Source organism: Uloborus diversus, chromosome 5, assembly GCF_026930045.1.
Source record: "Uloborus diversus isolate 005 chromosome 5, Udiv.v.3.1, whole genome shotgun sequence".
In the NCBI taxonomy this organism is placed as follows: domain Eukaryota; kingdom Metazoa; phylum Arthropoda; class Arachnida; order Araneae; family Uloboridae; genus Uloborus; species Uloborus diversus.
The window spans coordinates 127780331-127795691 of record NC_072735.1 but is presented as its reverse complement, the minus strand read 5'-3'; positions in this window follow the sequence as shown (position 1 = coordinate 127795691).

Genomic DNA, 15361 nt, shown 5'->3' with positions numbered 1-15361 from the left:
ATTTTTATTTTTTAAATATATTATTTTTTGATATTTATTATCATTTTTCAATGGGTTGGGGGGCGGGGGCAGCACTGGTAAATATCGCCTAGGGTGGCAGAACTATTAGAGCCGGCCCTGGTGACACTTTTTTATTAGCATAGTGCAGATGATGTTAGAGTAATTACCGAGGATGAAGAGATAATGGTTCTTCCTTAGCCAACTTTACATATACGCAGTCATTTAAGGTTTCCAATTTCTTATTTAACTCATAGTTTTGGAAAATTTACTCAAACTGATCTTAATCAACTGTATTACGTTCATTAAACACACCTTTATATGTAAAAGTAAAATATATACCTATAGGCTTTCAATAAATTTCACAAATGAAATTGTTTTGTTTTTCGTTTTAAAACTTTCCGTGATACAAATTTATAAGACAGTAAATATCTCATAAATGGATGCATTTATAAAAAAAATATTCACACTAAAAATTTACATACTTTATCCTGTAAGACCCCCTTACCCCTTTTTTAGATATGCTTCATTTAAACTTAAATAAAAGGGGGGTGACCCACTCATTCCTTACTATGGGGTAAGTGGGACACCCATCCAATTTTTTACAAAATATAATCGTTAAGAATAGTTAAAGCATTATTTTAGTAAATAATGATAAACTTTTGTTTATTAATAATGTCCAAGATAAAATAAGACAATAAGTTTAAATGTTTTTGCTTCAAAACTTTTGTATAAGGTTTCAAAAACGAACTATTCTCAAAAGGGGTCCACTTACCCCAACCAACCCTACTTAATATTTAAAAGGAAAAAAAAAAAAAAAACACTTGAGCTTGTTATAACCGAGCTCGAATGTTTCAATTTTTTATAAAATAAATTTATTAATTAAAATAAAGGATCACGATATTCCTTCTTCATAATCAAGTGTTCGTAAACAATGGTTTTGGCAAAAAAAATCCTGAAAAATTGCTATCCATCTACTTTTTTTTTTTTTTTTTTTTTTAAGATTACTGTACAGTGCCAAAGATATTGGTTACTTTGCTTTAAACTATCTTAATGTATCTTTCTTGTTTTGTTTTTTCCTTTGAGGAACACTTGTGACCCAAAAAATATCGTTATTTTCGCCCCGGCAACGCAAAAGCAATACTGCCCCGGCAGTACGAAAATGCAGAAACTGAAAAAGTTTGTTAATTTTTCTACCCATCTGCAATTTTCTCTACTCCATCTTCTTTTTGAAAGAAAAGGCCGCCTTTACTTTAGGAGTAATGGTTCATCATTTGTTTCCGGTAGTCCTCGGAATGTTAAGGACCTTTTTCAAAAATATATAAACTGAGCTGGAAATTTATAAAAATTTTAAGAATCGCAAAAGTATTGCTGACTTCGAGCAGGGTATGCGTTAGAAGTAAGTTATGATCCCATCTACGTACATTTAACATTGCACCAGCTAAGTATTTCTGATTCCCACGCTAAACCCGGGTTTTCGTTAAATCTGGACTCGCTATAAGAGGATTCGACTGTCTTAAGAACTTACTCTTTTTATTCAACTTGAAATTCTAATGCACAATTTGACAATACTAGATTTTATTGCTTTTATTACTTTTTCGATTCTGTTTGCACAGTATAATTTTAGTTAGCAATTGAGTTATTATTGAGTTATAGATTGAGTTATTACGAAGTTTATACATCACAAAAGTAGGTTAAATAGTACAGTAATGCTTCATTTCTTCCAAACTCTAACTATCTAATTTTTTACAATGGGCGTAGCAAAAATTAGTTTCTTCCTCATATTCTTCACCGTTAGGGATAAATATTTCGAATCACTTCAGTCATAGTGGAGTATATCGACATCGTTCAGGCAAAGGTCACGAAAAATAATGGACCACTGCAGTGAATTAAAATTAACAGATCTTATATAATTAAAAACTGAGCGTATGTATTTATGTATGTACCTATGTATCTATGTGCAAGTTTCTTCTCCCGAATGACAGTGAACTGACCATCGAACCAGGTATCGATTGTTCCGTAGTCTTCCCGTCTTTATGTTTGGCCATTGAACATAATCCTCCGGTAATAATTAGCGGAGATATCAATTAAAAACTATTAATTATGACACTTAGATTTCGACATAAAATCCCTATTTTTCGAAGGCTTTCCTCCATTCAAATTATTATTCAGTGCTTCATCTCAACTTTCCGCAACAATGCTTTTATTAAAATTTATAGCTTGAAGAAAATCATTCAGACGAAAGATCTGTTGCCATTTTTTGTCTCGAATATGAGCAAATCAAATTCTGGACTTTGTATTAAAGGCTACTCCTGTGATCGGGGAATTTAAAATGTTTACTTTTTGGTTATTTTTCCGAAATCTGCCTTAAAATTTTACTGATTTTTTTTTTTTTTGTTCAAGCCTGATTGCTGAACATGCGTCACTTAACTATTTTCGAGGTGGACCGTGCAAAGCCGGGCGACGTATCTAGTAATTATTTTAATGCATAAATCATCTACACAAACTAAAATTTACATCATCAAACCAATTGCCAGGTTAGAAGTTAGATCAACACGTAGAAATTTTGAGTCTGTAATTCTTTTTTCTACTCTTTTTCAGAACGATTCAAAAGATAACATCAAGAAAATCTTGGAACAAAAGTTTTGGATTTTATGATTTTTTTCCTAAACTCCGACGGTATATTGTATATTTCTTTGAGTATGAATGAAATAGCTTGTGTCATTTGTCTTGTAATTCATTTTGAAGTAAAATGATATGCTTAGTTAAAACTATTCATTTGCTTTGACACAAGTCTTTACTTTTCGTGTTCTTCAGTTTCAAACAATTACCTAATTTCTCAAACTAGCTTGCATTATTCGTTGAATAACGTATTTCTAGTTTTTGTCGGGGTAACATTAAAGTAAAGGAAATTGTATATCGAAACTTGTCTTATTAATTTCTGTTTGTGTTTCGTGTTTCGTATTTTAAATGTAAGCAATAACAGATTCCTTTGTGTTACTTAATTAGAAAATAAGAAAATTTGAACCGAAATTACACATTTTAGTGAAAGAATACTCACTTAAACAAAAATTTAGAAAACTGGCTTTTAATGTCTGATGTTTACAACAAACTTCAGATACAGAATGAACAACTTACACTGAAAAACGTAATATATATTATTACACATAGTTGTAAAAACGGGTTGTGAAAAAACACAGCTTGTGTGAGAAAAAATGCTAATTGAGAATAACACAACAAAATACCACAAGCTGTGTAAACAACAGGTTGTGTAACAAAACAGGCTATGTGACAACACGGCTGTGTAACAAAACAGTCAATATAGACAACACAGGCTGTGTAACAATGCAAGTTGCGAAAAAAACACAGAATGGGTAACAAAACAGATTGTGAAACAACAAGTTGCTAACAAATTGGCTGTGTAAACGACAGGTTGTGAAAAGAACAGACTGTGTAACACTTGCACTAGCTGTGTGAAACATCACAGGCAAAGTAGCAATACGAGCCATGTTCCAAATCCGTTCACCTTCTTAGAGACCTTCACAGACTTAGAGGATTCAAGACATATATTCTCAATTGGCATTACAATATTTTACTAGTGTACATTTCTAATTATTAATGAATAGGTTTCGAGGTTTCCTCCAGTCGTGAAGCTTGCGTCTACAAATGCGTCTTAATATCATGTCCTTCAAACGATCTGTGATTACGAAAACGTAATATTCCCATTTTGCAGTCCTTCACCGTGTTTACAAAGTGCATAGAACACGAAATTATGGTGTGAACGTGAGATCTGAAACGCTAATTTTTTCCCTGACACTCAGCGCCTTCAGCAATCTTCATGGCATGGTAAGATCACACCTCAATGTGAAGGAACAACCGCACCAGGTGCGTGTATTTGTGAACTCATTAACATGTCAAGAAAAGTGGTCTGAATGGTTTTTTTACGGCACTTTCTGCTTTGAGGTTCCCGGGAAAAGGATAATTTTTATTCATGATGGGCGACTGACGATGATACTAGCTTTGTTATGCAGAGCCTCGCACCGCGGTTTTTATTTGCTAAGGGATAAGTGTGACCTACTAGGCACTAATTCGGGGTAAACAAATGTTTATAACTGCCAGTCGTGCCGCGAGTTATGGCTCTTTTATTTTCGTGGGAAAAGACATTTAGATACGAGGAAGTTCATAAACAATTTAGTTCGTTGGCGTTTTCAGTGATTTACGAGGCACAAGAGGATAAAAATGACGCCTATAAACTACTTATACCACATGATTTTTTTTTCTCTATGTGTTGGTCTTCTTAAAAGATTTGGAGATAATGTAAATTTAAATGCCTTAATGGAAGGAATTATAATTTTCGTGGAGTGCTTTTTGCTAAGTGCGATGGTTTTCAGGAAAAAGCAGCTTGATGGTTTATAATTATGCAACGCAGAGCTAACAAAAAGACTGTATAACTTTGATGTTTGAGAAAGGAAGTTTATGTCTCCTAGGCACTTAAAATTGATTAATATTTACGCTTGAGGAAAGTATTGTTCATTCACAATTTCGGCATAATACAAGATCATTTCTTCCTCATACGAAAATTACTTATTTCTCAATGTCACAACTAGTTCAAGTATTAATAAGTACAGGAGTACTCATTTCCCCGAAGTTTGGTGCAAACTCTCTCCCCCCCCCCCAAAAAAAATGTTCTCATCCCTTACCCTTTTTTATTTTTATTTTTAGCCCTTTTTTATTTCATTCACTTTTTAAAAAATTTATTTATTTATTTATTTTAAATTATTATTATTATTGATTTGTTTGAAAAGTTCCGAGTTGTACACCAATAACATACACTCATACACACAAAAAAGATTAAATAAATAGTTTAAACTAAAAACAAATCAACAAAGAAATTTAAATAAATTAATTTAAAAAATACCATCCCCCCCCCCAAAAAAAAAAAATTTTAACAGTAGTGTAGACTCATGTTTAGTTTCATAATCTATTCTGAAAATAATATTAATTTTTTTCATTTGTACTTCATATCTATTTAAATGCTCATTACGAATTTGAAAGTCTATGTGCTTGTTCTAAAGAGAGATCAAATCTTTTGGTGAATTGGAACAAGATTTTCCCCGCGATTTAACATACACACGAAAAAAATTATTAAAGAGGCTCCATTTAAAAATTTGAATTTGTTATTTTTCATTTATTTATTTCAGTTGTTAAGTTTTTTTCCTCAATGTGGAAGATTAAAACATAAAAAAATGTCTTTTAATTCTGAAGACTATTTCTATAAGCTTGGTTCGCGCTAAAAAGTATGAGGCGAAATAAGTATATTATATCATTTCTTTGTTGGTTGGTTTCATTGGGTTTTGTGGCCCAATAGCCTGAGTAGGTTATACTGCACAAGACGGTTGTTCAAGTCTGAAAAAGGAGCCAAAAAAGAAAAACATTTAAGGAGCAAAATACACAAAACTTCTAGAATTTTGGAAAAAAAAAGCCTAAAAAACGAAGTTTTAAATTTTGAATAACAATCCAAAAGAATAAACAGAAAAACAATTTTGAGCAACATGAAAACATTTATATGAGCACAAAGACAAGACGAAAAAAAAGGACGAACACTAAATCAAAGACAAAAAAAAAAAAAACAAAAAAAAAAAAAACAATCTCCTGAAGGAAGGGGAACAATTTAGGATGGGGTACATCCCCCAACAACTCCCTCAAGGATGGATGAAAATGGTTAAAGAATTTGAAACGAATATGATTAAAATTTGGACAATCGGAGAGGATATGCAACACTGTCTGATTGACATTTTGATTTACTGATTGCAACGCTCAAAAATTGAAGTTGAATTTAATATCTGTATGTATACGTTAATTTTAAAGCAGACAATAAAATTTAATAAAAATTGACAGTAGAAAAAATATAGGCGGTATAGTAAATGCTAGTCGTACTTCGTACATAACTGTATACGCCTATTTCTTCGCTCAAATTTTTAATTTTAATTTTATTATCTGCTTTAAAATTAGCATATAAATGAATACAATAAGATCAACTTCAACTTCTGAATCTTGCAATCCCGAAGTCATATTCTTATTTTATTGTATACTCTTTGTGCAAACCAAGCTTATAGAAATAGTCTTTAGAATTAAAAAATCTTTTTTATACATTTTATTTTAAAGTTTTTACGTTTTGAAATTTCTTTAAGGCTTGACTTTTTAAAAGTAAAAACATAATTACTCGTTACATATCCTTCCTGAAAAAAACAACGGTAATTACTTTTGTTTTAATATCAATGTATTATACATAAAGAGAGCGAACAATACTATATTTCCTATAATTTTTTTTTTCAATATTGCTGATTTGTATGCTCGATTTAAAAGCACTTTTGAACAATTATAGTAAAAAAAAAAGGCTGTTAAAACGCGCACAAACATATGCTTGCTCAAGTTCAGCCTTGAAATTTATTTGATAAATTTATTAATGATTCATTTAATTATTGTTTTTTGGCAACAATTAAAAAGCGGAAGTATGATAACTTTATGATCACTACTATTTTTTATTGTTTTCAGTAACAATTAAAAACCGGAAGCAAAACGCAAGGATTATGACGGCGAAAGTAAACTGAGAAATAGTAATTAAAAGTAGGCTTGATCTATTTTTCGTGCTCACGACCAAACGGCACGACCTTGAGGGTCACGGATTTTAATAAAATTCTAGCTATAGGTCCATTCCCACTAGATATGAGTGCAGGTAAAGCGGTTTGACTGCATAGGCCCTAGTTTCTCTGCAACGAGGGTCCAAAGTTGCTAGTTTGGCCCCAGAAATGCAATGGCGTTTCCATTGGAATTTCTTAACTCGACACTATGTTCAATCTCCCAACATCTTTTTCATCTTTTGTTAGTAAATTGAGTATAAGGGAGGACACGTATTTATTTATGGGCATGATCTACGTTAGTTGAAAAGTCGAAACAATCTTGTATTTTCGTTCTTTTGTGTGCGATGTGCAATAAATCAGAGTGTTTTCTCTTCTCTCATTTTTTGCTTATCAATATGGGATATCTTTCATAGCAGACAATAAATATCCAGTTAAAGTAAATATTTTTATTAGCAAACGATAAATACTTGTTACTAGCGAACGATTAATATAAAATGAAAATAATTAGTTTCATTTGCAAACGATAAATATCCTGTTACTATGTTATTTTGACATTCAAGTTATTGAAATTAAAAGTAGGAGCCAATTGGAATTTAAGAACCGCTTATTAAAAACTAGTATTCAACTTAATTAATTCAAATATAAGCATGCAAACGGCTCATTGTGCAGTATAATAGCAAAAAAAAGCGATAAAAATGGTAATTTTAAAGGAAATTCCATTGCATTTCTGGGTCCAAATTATCAAATTTGGAGCCCCGTTGCAGACGAACTAGGGCCTATGCAGTCAAACCACTATACCTGGGCACATATCTAGTTGGAATAGACCTATATCTAGAATTTTGTCCAAATCAGTGACCCTCAAGATCGTGCTGTTTGGTAGTCAACTTTCAATTTTTTTTTTTTTTTTTGAAACTGAGGTAGAATTCGATATATGAGGTTTTTGGAAAATTTCTCCGCAAATAGAATAGTGTTCATTGCCGTTTATTAGTGTGTATTGCTGTGAGGCTACAGTAGAGTAATTTGTTTAGATTGTCTTTGTCATTGAGCTTATGACAATTAAAACAATGACGGTTATGACGGTTTTCTGCATGATAATTTTTTTTTGAAGAAGAATGATTCTCTCCTGTAAAATGTATTCAATTCACAATCATAATAAACTATGGGAGGTGCTGTAGTTGCTGGCTAATAACGGCTGACGCTGTAGTTTCTGGTTAATGCCGTTCGAAAAAAGTAAAACAAGCAAATGCCGTAATCTGTTTTTAATCTTAGTGAATGACAGTTATTTGTCATCGCGTTTATGGATTCTTTTCTTTATTATTTTGAAATTACATTGACATCACGAACTGTTTGAAGCCAAAATTTAGCCCTAAAGGAGAAACGTGGAACGGAATGTTTTACCACTTTCGGTACTTTCTTAAATCACCGCAAGGTAGCGCATTCAAGATCTAGAAGGGCGAATCACAATACTTCTTTATTTCTTCAAGGTTTTATCGGCAGTTGGCGTTATTTGTTTATTTATTCTTCATTTATTTATCCATTTATTTATTTATTTGAATTAGCTATTTCAAAAAGTATAATGATAATTACCAATAAACCTCGAAGATAATAATCGGAAGCACAGGAACATTCTTTTAAACAAATTACAGAAACTAAAATAGAAAAGAATTTTAATGAACTGAAAAATAAAATGTGATATTTACTTATAAAGTAAATATTACATTTTATTTTTCACCACGAAAATGGTAAAAAATAAAATAAATAAAAAAACAGAAATAAAAATGATATTTTTAAGCAAATTTTCTATCCAAAGTTAGCTGCCGTCGTTTCGCATTAAAACTATTCTTAAGTAAATACTTAAAGTTATCATTCATCCAAGCAACTATAGCTGGACGAATATTACAACATTTGTTGTAGTTTCAATACAACTTACAAGTTCCAAAATTAGTCTTAAATAAAAAATTGAGTTATTTCAAGAAGATGAAGGAAAAGAGTTAAAATATTTTTTATTCAAGCGATTATAGTTTAAATTTGGTATTGGATTCAGTTCAGCTGCAATTTTTTTATACATATATTACGTTTAAAGATGATTCAGGGAGTTGGGTTTGAAGTTGATTTATTTTGCCGGTCCCAAATATGAACGTCTCAGATTCATTAGAAGTTCTTCTCAACCCGATACAATTTTTAAGAGGCAATTTTTATTACCTTCAACAGCAATTTATTTGTTTTTGAGAACATCATAAAGTTTTTCGTGTAACACGAATTTCGGTGGCCAAGAATCGATTTGAAACAACTAATTAAAAAAAAAAAAAAAAATTTAGCTTTTCAAGCATAGACATTTTTACTTTCAAGCCAAGTTGGAAAGTTTTTTTCTTCCCACAGTAAATTAGTATGCCTGAACTATGCTTGAAAAATTTCATTTTTTACGAACCTACATAATAAAACATGGCAGAAACCTATTTTTTATGATCAGCAGTAATGACATAATTACAGGGCTTTGTGATTAATTTTCTTTTTGACTCTTTGATTGATATTCGCAGAATGATTCAGTTTTCGAATGACAATCAATCTAGGACAATTACCTCGAAGTTAGAGAAATCTAAAACTGAGTGACAGAGGACGAGAAAAATGAGGCATTCACTCATTTTTCATCTCAATGTTTTAATGAAGATAGTGTTATCGACAGGTAATTACATCTCTGAGTTTAAAAGGAAGTCGGAAGGTAAGTGGATTTCTCCGAGTTGTGTATTAAGAATCATTAGAATACATTATCAATCATTTGTAATTGTGTCATCAAGTAATTTTTCGGAAGTAATTAGTTACTTTGTATTTGGTAGGAAAATTAAGTTACCAGTACGAGAGGAGTATTCATTTGTTTGATAACGAATTCCAAGATGATTAACTATAATTCAGGAACACAAAGCACGAAGTTTAACTGTTTATAATTTTGCTCTTGGTGATGGTATTTCATACGCTTTGTCTTTTTGTTAGGGCAGTAGAATCGGAGGGAATAATGCTGACTCCGGTTCAAATCCTGCTCCGACTCCGGGAATTTAAGAGCCTTCGACTCGGACTCTGACTCCGGGAATTTAAGAGCTTTACACTCCAGGAACTTTTGAGCCTTCGAATCTGAATCCGACTCTTTTACCCCAAATCGGTCTAACTCCGACTTCGCAAATACTGGCAGAGTTGCGGACTTTGAGGGAAAACGACCGACTCCAGGAATTTAAGAGACTCCGACTCTGACTCCGGGAATTTAAGAGCTTTCGACTTCAGGAATTTTCGAGCCTTCGAATCCGACTCTTCTACCCCAAAATCGATCTTACTCCGACTTCGTAAGCATTGGCAGAGTTGCGGACTTTGAGAGAAAATGACCGACTCCGAATCTTGCAATTTTAAGCCTACGATTCCCGACTCCGACTGATTTACCTCAAAATCCAACTCAGGAGTGGAGTCCAACTCAGACTCCACGACATCAACTCCGCAGCCCTGGTTTTGTCACGTTACAAATTTTACGAATAAAATAAAATATTAATAAATGAAGAATATTTCTACATGAATAAACTGAAGCAAGTATCAAAAACGGAGAATAAATATTTCCTTGTTTCGGAATAATTCTATTGGGTTACCAATTGATAACGGATAGAACATGAAAGTTAGGATGATCTCTTTTGTCTGATTAAACGCTTACTTTCAAAAATTATGCTGTGTTGCTGTAAAAATATTTATTTGATGGGCTCGGGGCAAGAATGAATTTTTCAGTAGGCCAATTTCCAACTTATAAAAAATATTTGTACAATTTTACAAAGGAATTTTTCATTCTAGATTCTGCAATAATAAAACCAGGTATGTTTTTCTCCAGATGACATAATCCATTGTCATGTTTATTTCAATTTTAATTGAGAAACAAAAAGTTTGATCGAAAAGTCACTCCTTGTGGCTTGTCACATTTCTGCCTCGAGCCCTTCATTTCTTAAACTTGAAAATATCTCTAAATATAACATCGTAATTAACTGTCCTGCATTTTTGTAAAAAATATTTGTAGAATTTTACAAAGGTATTTTTCATTCTATATTCTGCAATAATAAAACCAGGTATGTTTTTCTCCAAATGACATAATCCATTGTCATGTTTATTTCAATTTTAATTGAGAAACAAAAAGTTTGATCGAAAAGTCACTCCTTGTGGCTTGTGTCACCTTTCTGCCTCGAGCCCTTCATTTCCTGAACTTGAAAATATCTCCAAATATAACATCGTAATTAACTGTCCTGCATTTTTGTAAAAAATATCAAATAGAATTATAAGATGACATCAAAACAACTCAAAGTCCATTGGAAATCAACAGTTTTCCTACTGAACAGTGTGACTAGCAATACCTGGAGTTGGGGCAAAACATATCAGTTAAGATTTTATATGCCAGCTTTCATTAAAAAAGGACATTTTTTGTTTTTTTTTATTTTAAAGGGTGGTTTGAAACTTCTTTGCATTAAATGTTCATCTTTTTTGCAACAAGTAACCAAATATTCCAGAGAACGGCGATCCCCCCCCCCTCCACCAGTTACAGTACCTGTAAACAGTAAACAGGGTAATGACAGTGCAGGAAAAATCGGAGTGATTTTGTCTAATTAAACGCATAATTTCAAAAACTATGCTGTGTTATTTCTTGAATTCTAAGATATTTCCAAGCATAACATCGAGATCCATTGTATCACATCATTTTCAAAAAATATCAAAGAAATCTCAAAGTTAAAATTGAAAAACATCAAATAACGTTTGACAACGATCAACTGTTTTCTTATTGAAAAAAACGAAAAATCGTTGCCAGCTCTATTTATGCCTCCTTGCACGAAAGAAATTCTTATTGAGATCCCTTTGGCAATTTTTAAACTGCGCAATGACTCCATGTGATTTCATTTTTAAATCGAAACTGGAATAGTTTTTCGGAAGTTCCTCCGTTTGAATGCTAATTCCTTATTTGATTTAAGTATTCTTCAAACTAAGAATAGTTTGCTTTAAAATCAGTGTTGAAAATTACATTTCCATGCTTAACTATTTCAGTAGTTGCATCTGCTAAAGTTATGAAAGTCTTAAGAAATCTTGAAACGAAAATTACTTCATTTTATTTTAGCACTAGTGGTACCCGCACGGCTTTGCCCGCAGTAGAAAATAAAAAGGTCATTTGGTTCGCCTATATATTTACAAATAATGGATGATAAATTTCTCGCCAGTTGGCTACGTTCATTCGCTCTCCCATTCCACGTCATGATAACTTCGTAATTTACTCGTCCATCTTATGATAATTTTGCTCCGGAAAAATAATAATGAAATAGAAAAAGAACAAAATCGAATTTTCGAAAAATCACTTCGAGGTGCACACCCCCATGCTACAAACTAATTTTTGCCAAATTTCATGAAAATCGGCCGAACGGTCTTTGCGCTATGCGCGTCTCAGAGATCCAGACATCCAGACACCTAGACATCCAGATATCCTGACGGAGAGACTTTGAGCTTTATTATTACTAAGATAAAAAGATTTAAACTATCTTTCTCTGGCAAAATGGCACTTAATAATCTACCATAGTTGAGGCAAACCTAACCTGGTAGTATTGTGAAGCCTACTCAGATCCTAGTCAAAAAGAATTAGTCAATCAAAGGTCAAGAAATATTCATTTTGAAATTTGTTAAGACTAGTAAGGTAGGTGCGGGTAATAAGGCCCACCTAAGAGAGATTTGAAATAAAATAAAAATTATGCTTCGAATCCACAAATTATAATATTAATTAAACATACAGATCAATTACCACTAGAAACTACCAAAAAATCACCAGTTTTGTAGAAAACAAGCATGAAATAAAACATTTTTTTAAAACCTTGTCATTAGGCCGTATTATACTACGGTAGGATAATAAAGCCTAATAACTTTAACTCTCATAAAGATTCAAAATAAGCTTCTAACCTTGGTAATTGAGATCAATAATAATATATATGCATTAATTATGCTTGAAATCTTCATAATGACTAAAAGTTCTTTGTTTAACAACCGTCAGGTCACTCAAAATTATCTTTGTCATAGACTGTCACATCGACGCATTCCTTACGATACCACTTGCCACATTTTAGTGGTAGTCTCATGTAATTCATCTTATCCTGTCCTAAGTGTGTGACAGTTCCAAGTAGTATCGTTTTCTTCAGTATCATTTCCTTCATTGAGTGTTCACGTCTTTTTTATTTTCTTCTCTTTATTGTTTCTGTCAAACAAGTCTTTGATAAATGGGATTCTCTGATAATTATTACCTTTTCTTCTAAAAATTGGTGGGGTTTTTTTTTCCTAATTTTCTTTGGTTTAGGCATAAGCTCCTGAACTGCTGTACTTTCTATTGGAGCAAGCCGCACATTGTCTTTTTCATCGTCGGAAATAGAACCGCAAATCATGTGGTAAAACTTTTCAGGATGTCCGCTTAGAGTACTACTATAACACTGAACCAATTAGTACATAGTCGTAACTAAATATAAACATCCATAATATAGTGAGAAAGATTTAAAATAAGATGTAAAACTGACAAACATTGTTGCAAAAATAAAGGAGTATGATAAGGCCTACGGTCAAATTTGGTAGAAATTACTAGCCGCTGACATCGTGTACAAAGAAGTACACAAAAGTACAATAAATTGTTCATATATTTAATTCAGGCATTAAAGATCGACAAAAGCATTGACAACAGAAAACTGGAGCTCAAAACTATGTCTAAAAGTGTAATATTACGAAAATTATTTAACATTCAGTCGGACAATTTTTTATTATTCCTGTTGCATAACCGCTCCGCTCAAACGAATCGTGTCGCACTGGTCGCAACAAGTGAGCTAGCTACATGTTGCGACCAGTGTGAAGCGTCATCAATGAGTGTTAGCTACCTGCGAGTGCGTCCTTGAGTGTATACGAACTTTTAAAATTGTATTTTTGTTGTTTAGGCCTTATTAGCCAACATGCCTTAATACCCGCACCTACCTTACTTATTTTTGTTCAACCATCTCAACAGTGTATCTTCAAAAATCATTATGATCTATAGAAGTTCTGAAATAAAAGTTACTTTTTTTTGTCCATTCATTGACTCATTCTCTAGTAAAATATCATGTCGAGCTATACTAGTTCTTTATAATTTCAGTGCAAAATTTTTTCCCTTGAGAAGGTGGTGTGACACATCATTATATCTTTTTACCCTCAAGTATCCAACTGTTGCATCGTTAACATCATTCAAAATCTAGTATTGTTGGACAAACCTAACCCTTAATGTTGTGATTAAGATCTGCGTAACCTTCAGAATGCTGCCAAGTTTGGTTTGCCCCAACTATATTTATCAACATCTGTCAAAAACTTTTCTTTTGAAAAAAAAAAAAAAAAACAAGAACTTACAGTTTTTTTTTTTTTTTTTTTTCGTTCAAATAATTCAACAGCTGAGTTTTTAAAAATCTAAGAGTTCAAAAGCAGTCCTGAAACGGAGATTACTTGTTTTGTTGTTTTTTCAGTCATTATTATACACAAAATGGCTCATCATTATCAAACAGTTATTAGAAATAAGAACCTTTCCAGCATAATTTTTCACTCTTAAAATAACTTTTCAATAACTGATTCAATAAGAAACCCGTAGATCATCTTTCGTCGTATTTGAGTATCCGGGTTTTTCGTCCTTTCCCAAAGACTCATCCTCCTGAATACAAACTCAATTTATTTTCCCCCATCAGCTTTGTGCGAGAGCGTCGAAAAATAACGTCCCATCTTTCATCCTGGAACTGTCTCTCTGTCCATCCACTCCCTCCCACCTTTCAACAATTTCCAGTATCCTACGACGGAGGCAGGTAAACAAATCTATCTGGATGTGTCAGTGGCTTACTCCATAAATCATAGCGCTTAGGCTTTGCCAACCTTTTATAGATACAATGGCAACGCAAAAAATGGGAAAGTTGCGATTTAAGAACGGTCAGCGGTTGGCGATACAACAGTTCTGCCAACAGTAATTTGGCGATGTATTTGGTTTGAAATACGGGAATGACGTGGTTTAATTTTTTTATCCCACTGTTAAAAAATTGTGTAATGTTGTTAATTTTAATGGTTGTAACGTTACGCAGCTTTTGGAGTAAGTCGTGCGGATTTTAAGAAAACTCAAATTGTTGTTGGAAACTTTCACGCTGGCTTGTGTCAAGTTCCACTTAGCGTACAAAACTACTTTAAAAACTCCTTCATTTTCCCCCGAATGGTTGCAAGACCTTCTCGGTTTAGATGGGAGATGTGAAGAAACTAACGTTTAAATTTTGAAAACATCATCGTAGAAACATCTCGAACATAATTGATTACATATTTCCGAATTATAAATTTCACACAACACAAATTTTAAGTACAAATGATGAAGTCTGCCAAAACTGAAAAAGTTTGAGAGCTTGCAACGAGTTTGGCGATTTTAGGGCGAACATTTGCAGTGCAATCTAAAAAAATTACATAAAATTGAAAAGCAGTACAAGAAGTCAACTCCCAAGGCTCAAATACAAATTAAAGCTAACAGGCATTCACAGATAGATAACATCTCTTACTTGCGTGGTGTAAAATCTAGGAAACGCATTCAAGAAAACAGTTTTGATTGGGTACACGACAGCAAAAATATTCAACATACAGGAAATGGAGACGTTGTTAAATGTTGAAAACCTGAAATTTCTATATAACAGTGAGACCTGTTA